At 42.2% G+C, this 9,682-nt stretch overlaps 1 non-coding gene across 1 annotated transcript; it reads left to right on the top strand.

Annotated features, from left to right (window-relative positions):
* The first annotated feature begins 3,804 nt into the window (after positions 1 to 3,804).
* On the top strand, positions 3,805 to 3,877 carry TRNAG-GCC (transfer RNA glycine (anticodon GCC)). Its single transcript has one exon. It is a non-coding gene; the product is annotated as a tRNA-Gly (tRNA).
* Positions 3,878 to 9,682: the final 5,805 nt, after the last annotated feature.

Raw genomic sequence — 9,682 nt, 5'->3', positions numbered from 1 at the left:
CGCAGCCTGCCTGGAGAAGGCTCCCTGCCCTTGGGTAAGAGAAAAGAAGTACAGCCTGGGGAGAGAAAATAATACAAAAAGAGGAAGGAGAAAATGAGTTGTAGGAAAAGAAGGGAGGATTGTAATTATAACTTTAAACGTTTCAAACATATTGAGAACTACACAGTATTTAAGGACGATGACCCTGAAGTATAAGGTTCATATAGCGTATCACATGAGTATGTCATTCAATATTCGAGTATTTTTTGAGTCTCTTGTCAGTGCCCAGCAGTTTTCATTCTAGTGGTAGACATGCATCATTATTTTCTTGGTCACCCAAGATTAACTGATATTTAATTGAGTCAGCCAGTTAGTCCACAAACATTTAAGGAGCATACACTATGTATAAGGTACTGTCCTGGGGGTTGATGAGAGAAAAAGAAGCACTAGGAATCTCAACCCTGTCCTCTCAGAGCTACTAGTTCTGCACAGGAACTGATTAACAATAATGCAAGGTAGGTACCATACCAACATAAAATATGAGTGTTACAGAGGAAAGAGAGATTATTATTTGTTGAGATGTGGTAATGCTTCCTGCAGGTGGTGATATTAAACCGATGTTTACTTATGCGAATACTAGCAGGAGGCGACATTCTGGGTGAGGAGTATGTGGATCTCGAGAGTGGAGGCCATGCGTGAGAACCTGTGATTTGACCGGCTGGAGTAAAAGGTGATTGAGAACAGTAGTCAGAGGTGAGCAGGGGAAGGTTGGCAAGGGACGGACTGCAGAGAGCTTTTAATGCCAGGTGTAGCCGTCAAGATTTGCTTAGAGAAGCAAAATCATTACAAATATTGTGGAATAATGATTTATTACAGGAATTAGATCTTACACGTTTGTGAGAGGAGCTGGAATATTTTGGCTTTCTATTACTGTATAACAAATCACTCCAAAGCTTACTGGCTTAAAAAGACAACCGTGTTACCTGCTCATGATTGTACAAGTTCACTGGGGCTCAGCAGTGTGGCTTTTCGCTGGTCCCACTTGGGATCTCTCAGGTGGCTAGGTAGGAATCTCCAAGATGGCTTTACTCCTGTATCTGGTGCTTAGCAGGGATGGCTGGGGGCCTATGACCTCTCTGTCTCCACATAGCACTTTCCATAGCATTTCTTAGGATCATCCATAGTTTGGGTGCTTTACATAGTGGCTGGATCCTAAGAACTCTCACTCCAGTAGGATAAGCAGCAATGTTCAAATGCATATTAGGCCTCTGCTTGCATCGTGCTTGCAAGTGTCCCATTGGTCTCAAGCCTCGAGTCTGTGTAGGAGAGGACACACAAGGGCAAGGGTACTGAGAGATGTGCTTCATTGGGGCCATCAGGGTAACCACACCAGGCAAAGGGATTAAGAACTTTTTCTGTAGGTAATAGGGAGCTATTGAAAAATTTGGAGATGAAAGTACCAGGATGAGATTATTGTTTTAGAAAGATGCATCTGGCAATAGTGTTATAGGATGGTGTGGAGACACGTGAGGCAGGAAGGCCAATTAAGAGACTATTATAAATAGTCAAGGTGAGAGGAAAGGAGGGGTGGAACTAGCATATATATCAGCCAACTGCTTATATGCTTTCAGACCTATGCCTTTCTCTTCCCCCGACTGCAAGGGAGCTGACTCTTACAGCTTGTGTTTCCCAGGCTCCACATCACCTGTCAGCTGGCTTCCTGCTGGTTTGGCCAATGAGAGGCTCTGGTGGAAGAAGGGAGGGAAGGAGGAAGGAAGAGTAGTTCTCTTTCAGTCTGCTTCAGGTGGTACTTCGGGCAGCAGTGGTAACTGCTCTATGGTTTTAGCTTTGGTAATCCTGTCTTTCACTTTTGCCTCTCCACATTAAGGATAGTAGCAATTTACCATTGTACTTATTTCTGAATTGCTTGATTATCCCCTGTTTAGCTTCTCTTGTTTTCTGTCACCTGCAGAGCTACAATTCTGTATTTAAGTCTTTCTATTTAAAATAATTAGTGTAGTTTCTATTGTCATGATTGGACCCTGGCTGATACAGTAGGCCAATAGAAGTAGAGAAAGGGTAACACATAGAACGATGATTATATAGGACTTTGAAAATAATTGTAGAGGTGGGTATTTTAGAATCCCAGTAGGTATCCATGATGGTTTGGAGTTTTTGAATTTGGGTAACTGAGACTATGGTAGTATGAGTAAAAAGAACAATAATGAGAGGAAGCAACCCTTGGAAAAAAGATGATGGGTTCAGTTTGGGACATACTATTTTAGGTGGTAGGTTATTTAGATGATGATGACAACCAGGCAGTTGGGGGAAAGGTCAGAAGCAGGAGTTTAGCTTTTGGTGCCATATGAGTGGAAGTGGTTGGTAAGATTATGAAATTTTATAATATGGCCAGAAGGAGATTAGGAATGAAAACAAAAATTTAGTAATTACCTGTGTATAGGGAGAATGGGAGTAAAGAAAAGCAAAAGAAAAAGAGTTCCAGGAGATGGGGCAGAACCACAGAAGACATTATTACAAAAGCCAAGGAGAGAATTTCAGAATGAAGAGGGTGTTTTAGTTTTCTGTTGCTGCTATAACAAATTACCACAGACTTAGTAGCTTCAACAACAGAAAATTATTATTATTTTTTTAAAAGATTTTTTGATGGGGACCATTTTTGAAGCCTTTATTGAATTTGTTACAGTATTGCTTCTGTTTTATATTTTGGTCTTTTGGCCGTGAGGCATGTGGGATCTGAGCTCCCCTACCAGGGATGGAACCCACACCCTCTGCCCTGGAAGGCGAAGTCTTAACCACTGGAGCGCCAGGGAAGTCCCAACAACAGAAAATTATTATCTTCCGTTCTGTAAGTCAAAATCCTGGCAGGGTTCTCACCTGGCTAAAATCAAGATGTCACAGGACTGTATTCTTTTCTGGAGGTTTTAAGGAAGAATCTGTTTACTTGATCATTAGGATTGTTAGCAAAATTCACTTTCTTGTGGTTGTAGGACTGAGGTCCCATTTCCTTGTTTGCTGTTGCCTGAGCATTCTGGAGGCTACCTTACTCCATCTTCAGCTCCTGGCTGTCTTACTCCATCTTCAGCAATGGTGGATTACGTCCATCTTATGCTTCAAATCTCTCCTATGGCTTTTTTCATCACATTTTTCTGACTGACTCTTGGCTCATGTGATTAGATTGGCCCCACATGGATAATCTATGAAACTCTCCCTATCTCAAGGTCTATAACCTTAGTCACATTGCCAAGTCCCTTTTGCCATATAATGTAACATGTGCACAGGATCCAGGGATTAGGAGCTGGGCATTTTGGGGGGATCATTTTTCTGCCTACCACCGAGAGTAAACTGTTATTGTTATCTGATGCAATAGCCAAATAGAGTGAGGAATAAGAAAAGGACCTAAGACTTGGTGATTGGAAGTCTAAGGTGCCCTTTGGGATAATTGCTTCCATGGAGTGATGAGGGAAGAGGACAGCTTGCTGGGCTTAATGGAGGGTGAGGGTGGACAGGAGGTAGTAGCAGAGTCATGCCATACACAGAGCTCTGGGGTTATTGTTACTCGGAGGTAGCCAGAGTTCAGTACTTGTTTACAAAGTGCAGACCTCTCTCTCCCGTAGTTTGGTGACAAAGTGAAGGAAAACAGAAGCACACCTGAAGACTTCTCCCTGGAGAAATAGAAATGGAAGATGAACAGATGGGTGCCAGAGAAGGTAATTGAAGATAGCTGTTGAGGGTTTCTTTGGAGATGGAAAGGAGTAGGGCCAAGTCAAGTTGAAGGGTTGGCCTTAAAAAGGAGGAGCAGGGACTTCCCTGGTGGTCTAGTGGCTAAGACTCTGCACTGCCAATGCAGGGGGCCCAGGTTCGATCCCTGGTCAGGGAACTAGATCCCACATGCAGCAACTAAGAATTCTCATGCGGCAACGAAGATCCTGTGTGCCAAAACTAAGACCCAGCGCAGCCAAATAAATAAATAAATGCTAAAAAAAGGGGGTGGGTGGGAATCTTTGTACTTAATATATGAAGGAAGAAGAGGATATATGAAAACAGTCGTTCAAAAGCAAAAAGAAAAGAGATGGAGATGATTATGTCAGAGAGGTGGTGGTCTTTGAAAGAGGATTGTGGTTATTTGTGTATATCCATGAGGGGTGTGGAGGGGTGGGACTGGGGAGATGGGAGCTTGAACTGAAAATCTGCCAGAAGTTCTGTTGTTTTTTTTGCAATAGGCTTCCTTTTTTTTTTTTTCACCATGTGAGGCAGGTGATAGCCAGCTCAAGTCTCCCAAGTGTGCAACTGCAACAACCAGGTCAGACTGATTAAACTCTTAATTCTAATTCTAAATTTTTTAGGAAGAAACAATTTGACTAGTTTCTCTTAGTTCAGATGTTCGCTCTTAATCCAATCAGGCATGACTAAAAGGAGCCCGTAACTGGGAGCGTTTCATGGCAGTCATTTCCCAGAGGAGGTGATAAGGTAGTACCCCAGGAGCTTCAGTGCTGGTGGGATAGTTTTAACCAATATAATGAAACCAGTAATGATGGAAACAGCGGATGAATGGCTGATGGTTGTAATAACAACAATGATCATGATTAGATAACTACTGGAGCTGAGATTTGGGGGTTTATCCTGAGGGTTTCTATGGATCACCGAATGGAAGAAAGCATGAGAGGCTATTTTTAAAAGGACTGTTTTAGGAGATTATATATATAGATATATTTAAGGAAAAAGGGAAATAAAAACACACCAGGGAAAAGAGGAGTTTGGAATGAGGAAATGAAAAGGGAAGGCAGCCCACTTGACACCAGATATTTTTGGCTAACCTCCATGACCAGGGCAGAGATCTCTTCCCTGGAGGTGGGCAGTGCTCACCCAAGATGCTCAGTCACACCTGGGATGGAGTGTTCCAGAAACCAGGGTATAGTCTGCTAAGTTCAGAAAATCGAACAGAGTAAAATGATGCTAGGCATTAATGTGGCTTCGCTCAATGAATTTCCTTCCTTCAATTAACAAGATTACTATCATTGTTATTAAATTAAATTATTTCATGTGTGAAGAAACCAATTTTCAAAACTCAAATTGCCTTACTGAGTGTCTTCTGGGCCAAAGTCATTGAAGACCAGAGTTCTAAAGATGATAACAAGGGACTTCCCTGGTGGTCCAGTGGGAAGACTCCGTGCTCCTAATGCAGGGGGCCCAGGTTCGATCCCTGGGCGGGGAACTAGATCCCGCGTGCGTGCCGCCACTAAGAGTCTGCATCCCGCAACTAAGAACTAAGAGTCCACATGCTGCAACTAAAAGATCCCGCATGCCGCAACAAAGAACGTGCGTGCCACAACTAAGACCCAGTGCAGCCAAAATAAATTATCAAAATTAAAAAAAAAAAATAAAAAAATAGATATAAAAAAAAATAAGGATGGTAACGAAAAGGCAACCCCAACATCCAGGTATGTAAACAAGATGATGGGAGACCTATGTACTCTACTCTGCACAACTACAGTGTTCCATTTTCATGGCATGTGTATCAGAGTCTACATGAATATTGAGGGCTCATCACTGTGGGCATACCTGTTATGCTTCTCCTTGGAAACCTAGTCACAAATGGGTTGAGACCCTTTCATGAATGCAGGGCAGGGAGGAAGCTCTAATTTTAGAAGTAATTCTACTTAAATATTTATGATGAGTTTCAAGTCACTGAGAATATTAGTTCTTAATGAGAACATCGATAGGTCTTTGGCTCAAATGAGGTGAAAGCCACTACTAGTTTTGTAATGCATCAGCTTAAATGGTCCACTGACACAAGTCCACACTTGACTTTCTTCGTTATGCATTACCAAGGAGAAGAAATAAATCTCAGCCTGAGGTTTGCTGGAGCAAAATAATTCACCTCAGTGGTATCTCTGTTATCCTAAATTTCATTCTTTCCTTGATGGCTTGTATCAACACACACGGATCATCTTTGACTACAAAGTCAAGACTTGAATGGATTTAACTTCTTTTCATAGGAAACTTCTTAAGTGGAGACTTCTTGTGACTAACATTTTACCGTCAGTTGCTAAAGACGTTGCTTAACAGTGTTATAATTATGTATGAATTCAAAGCCAATTTAAGATCGAGTATCCATCTGGATATAGGTATGTTGTTAAGTATATATAGTTTGCCTTCAGTTGATATGAAGAGTCTCGTCCATTGTTTTTACTTTTCATCATGCCTTTGAAGCCGAATCCGGCCTCTGTACCCCAGCACCGAATTAAATCTCGGAAACAGAGTTTTGGACAAAGTAGAAAAGAATAGTGTTATTGCTTTGCTAGGCAAAGGGGTCCACAATGAGCTAAAGCCCTCAAAACTCTGTGTCCCCACCTGGAGGGGGCAGTGAGGAGTTTTATAGTAATGGTTCAAAGAGGGTGTGGTCAGCTCATGGACATTCTTCTGCTTGGTTTGTGGTGAGGTAAGTGGGTGGCAGCATCATCATCCTTCTGGGTCCAAACGGTCTGTGGTCTATGTGCTTGTGGGCAGCATAACGTTAACTTCTCCCACCTGGTGGGGCTTCCCTATCTGCACAACAGCTCAAAGATGTTGTTATGTATATCCCCTGAGGCGGGACCAGGACCCTGCCCCAAGGCTGCACTATTGTTCCTCTTGACTGCTCCTCCCTTGTCTCTGCATCTCCTCCCTTCCCTAATTAGCATCTGTTTGAACCTGCCCTTGGAACTCAGAGGGGAGGTCCTGGAGGCTGAATGAAGCCTATTTCCTACAAACAAGAAATGGGGGACACAGAAAGGCTTCAGTGCCCAGGAGCCTATGAGCCTTTTGTGCACCGGATCCTGCTTGGTATCACTCATGATTGATTTCATTTAAAGAAGACCATATAATTAATACTTCTTAAAAATAAGGACATTATACTTTCCTCCTCTTCTGACATTTTCGAGAACATCTCTCTGTCCAATAGAACTTCCTGTGATGAAAGAAATGCTCTGTGTTTGCACTGCCCAGCACAGCAGCCATGAGCCACGGATGGCTACTAAGCACTTGACATGTGACCAGTATTCCTGAGAACTAAATCATTAATGTTCTTTAAATGTGATTAATTTAAACTTCAATTTAAGTAGCCACATTTGACTACTTAGCACTTGAAATGTGGCTAGTGCGACTGAAGAACGGGATTTTTAACTTAAATTTAAATAGCCTCGTGTGGCTTTTGTCTTCCACATTGGACAGGGCAGATGTAGAATATTTTCGTCACTGCAGGAAGTTCTGTTAGACATTTTGGTTCTAGATATAAAATTCTTCAAGAGCAGGGAGCGAGTAGTTGTCTCTGTAGCCCTCATTCCCTAAGGTGGTGTGAAGAACTCACTCATACATGCATTTATTGCCTGATCAACTCCTTAATAGGAAGGCCTGCTTCTTGAAGGGCCCATTTTTCATTTCTGGCCTTTAATTCATTATAAAATGTACTTCTTTTTTTTTTTTTTTTTTTTTTTTTTTTGCGGTACTCGGGCCTCTCACTGTTGTGGTCTCTCCCGTTGTGGAACACAGGCTTAGGATGCGCAGGCTCAGTGGCCATGGCTCGCGGGCCCAGCCGCTCTGCGGCATGTGGGATCTTCCCGGAGCGGGGCATGAACCCGTGTCCCCTGCATCGGCAGGCAGACTCTCTACCACTGTGCCACCAGGGAAGCCCTATAAAATGTACTTCTAACTCTTGCAGTTCCTTGCTGCTTTAGGATTGCTGTATTTCTCCTTCTCAGTTCTTACCTGGCTATTAGAGCTGGTTTCAGCCATGCAGTCGGATGCCTTTGCTCGTTTGCTCTGTCCCGTTCCTGATAGATGGAAGTAATGAATTAAAAACAAACAATTTATAAAAACAAGTGTAGTATGTTAATCAGGGTACATAAATTCAGAGTATGATTGAAAGAAAATCTAATATTTAGATACAGGGGTACCTCTCAGGACACTTTATATGTAATGAATCCCTGCATAATCTAATTCTAATTTTTTGCAGGGCATGTTAATTAGAATGAAACCTCCCTGAATTGACATGGGTTTCACAATGTTTTTGTGCTTCAGGTCTTCAAGAAAGCTTGGTATTCAAAGTCCCTGAAAGATGTCTGACTAGCCTGTTACTTGCCCAGCACATAAAGTTTTATCTCTGAAGATGGTTGAAATGTGCTTTTCTGCACACGGAGTGGGAAGTTTGAATGAAATGAGAGGGAATCATCATCCTCTGCTATGGCTACGTGGACCCATAGATCAGATTCAATCACTGTTTCATAAGTGTGCTATGTACCGTAAAGCTGTATTGAGTTCACATCTGTAAGATAGGGTATGAGTCGTTTAAAAGAGGTCATACTAGATCAGAGATCATGCTCAGAAACAAATTTACCAAAGGGGGTCAGTGAGAATAGCTCACTATACAGAGTGGTTTATAGCAAGGGCTATACTGTTAGTAAGTCTGTTTGAATTTGAATCCTAGATTACTAGGGCTGTGACCTTGGACCAATTACCTTTGTCTCTGTGCCTCAGTCTGGTCATCAATAAAATGAGGATGTTAGCAATATCTATACTATAGGGTCATGTGACAATTAAAAGAGTAAGTTCTCAAAAAACAAACACCCTATTTATTATTACTACTACAAACTATTATTATTACTTTCCAACTACACTTGACAAGGAGTGGAGAGTCGTAGAACACGTTAATTAGATTGAGTCAGAGAAACCACCAACTAAGAATGAACAGTTAGGCTGTTTATCACAGACTAGAGAAATCACATTACTGCAATAAGCAAGGGGAAAAGAATCTGTAGAATCCTTTTCATGGCAGGAATACTTCTATGCATCCAGTTCATGTCTTCCCAGTGTCTTGTCAATGTAATTCTCTTTGTAGTGGAAAGCCTTCCCATTGTGCATTCTGTGTGTGGATGTCTCGTCTCCTCTGTTCTTCCTTTCCTCCCAGCGTTATTTCCTGGATCAGGGATTGAGCTGAAGAGCTATACTGTAAATTCCAAGGTGGCAGCACACAGGTGATTTGTGGTATTGAGGGATTTCTGAATCCCTTTACTCTTCATAGCCAGGTTACATGAACACACTGGACTTATCCCCAGTTCTAGGCATAGGAGATCTGTAAGTGTCCTCAGACCCATACTTTAGGACTTGCTATGAGGTGCTAACCATCTTGCTAATCTAACCCTTGTGATTTGCCTCCGTTTAGGAAATGGAAATTTCTGGTTTGTTGATTTTAACCTAGTTCTCCTTCTTCCCAGCTCCCTGAGTTGGAGCTTTGACCTTGATTTCTGAAATGCCTTCCTGGCATAAGGTTTTCTTCCAAGAATTCAGTGACTGGGGTTCTCCTAGTGGCCTCTTTCCTGTCTGGGCTTCTGCATATAGCCCCCCTAAATTCCTTATCACTTCCTTCCCATTTCATATTGGAACCTTTGGTACCCCTCATATTGGGGCCTACTGTCTGTTGCTCTGACAGGAAATTGCTACAGTCCAGAAACATTATGCTTTATTGGAGGCATTTTCCTCAAGTCTACTCTGCCTGGTGAGGAGGAAAGTGTTTGGTTTGGTTCCCTTTCATTGGCTCATCTGGTCCATGGGCTTGGTCCCATCCATGCCATGCTCAGGATGTCTGACCAAGAGACCCTCAGTGAAACTATACACATTATTTTTTCATTCTACTAATACTTTTTGTGCA

This window comes from Neophocaena asiaeorientalis, unplaced genomic scaffold, assembly GCF_003031525.2.
Source record: "Neophocaena asiaeorientalis asiaeorientalis breed wild unplaced genomic scaffold, Neophocaena_asiaeorientalis_V1.1 scaffold153, whole genome shotgun sequence".
Taxonomy (NCBI): domain Eukaryota; kingdom Metazoa; phylum Chordata; class Mammalia; order Artiodactyla; family Phocoenidae; genus Neophocaena; species Neophocaena asiaeorientalis.
This window is presented reverse-complemented; position numbering and strand designations above follow the sequence as displayed.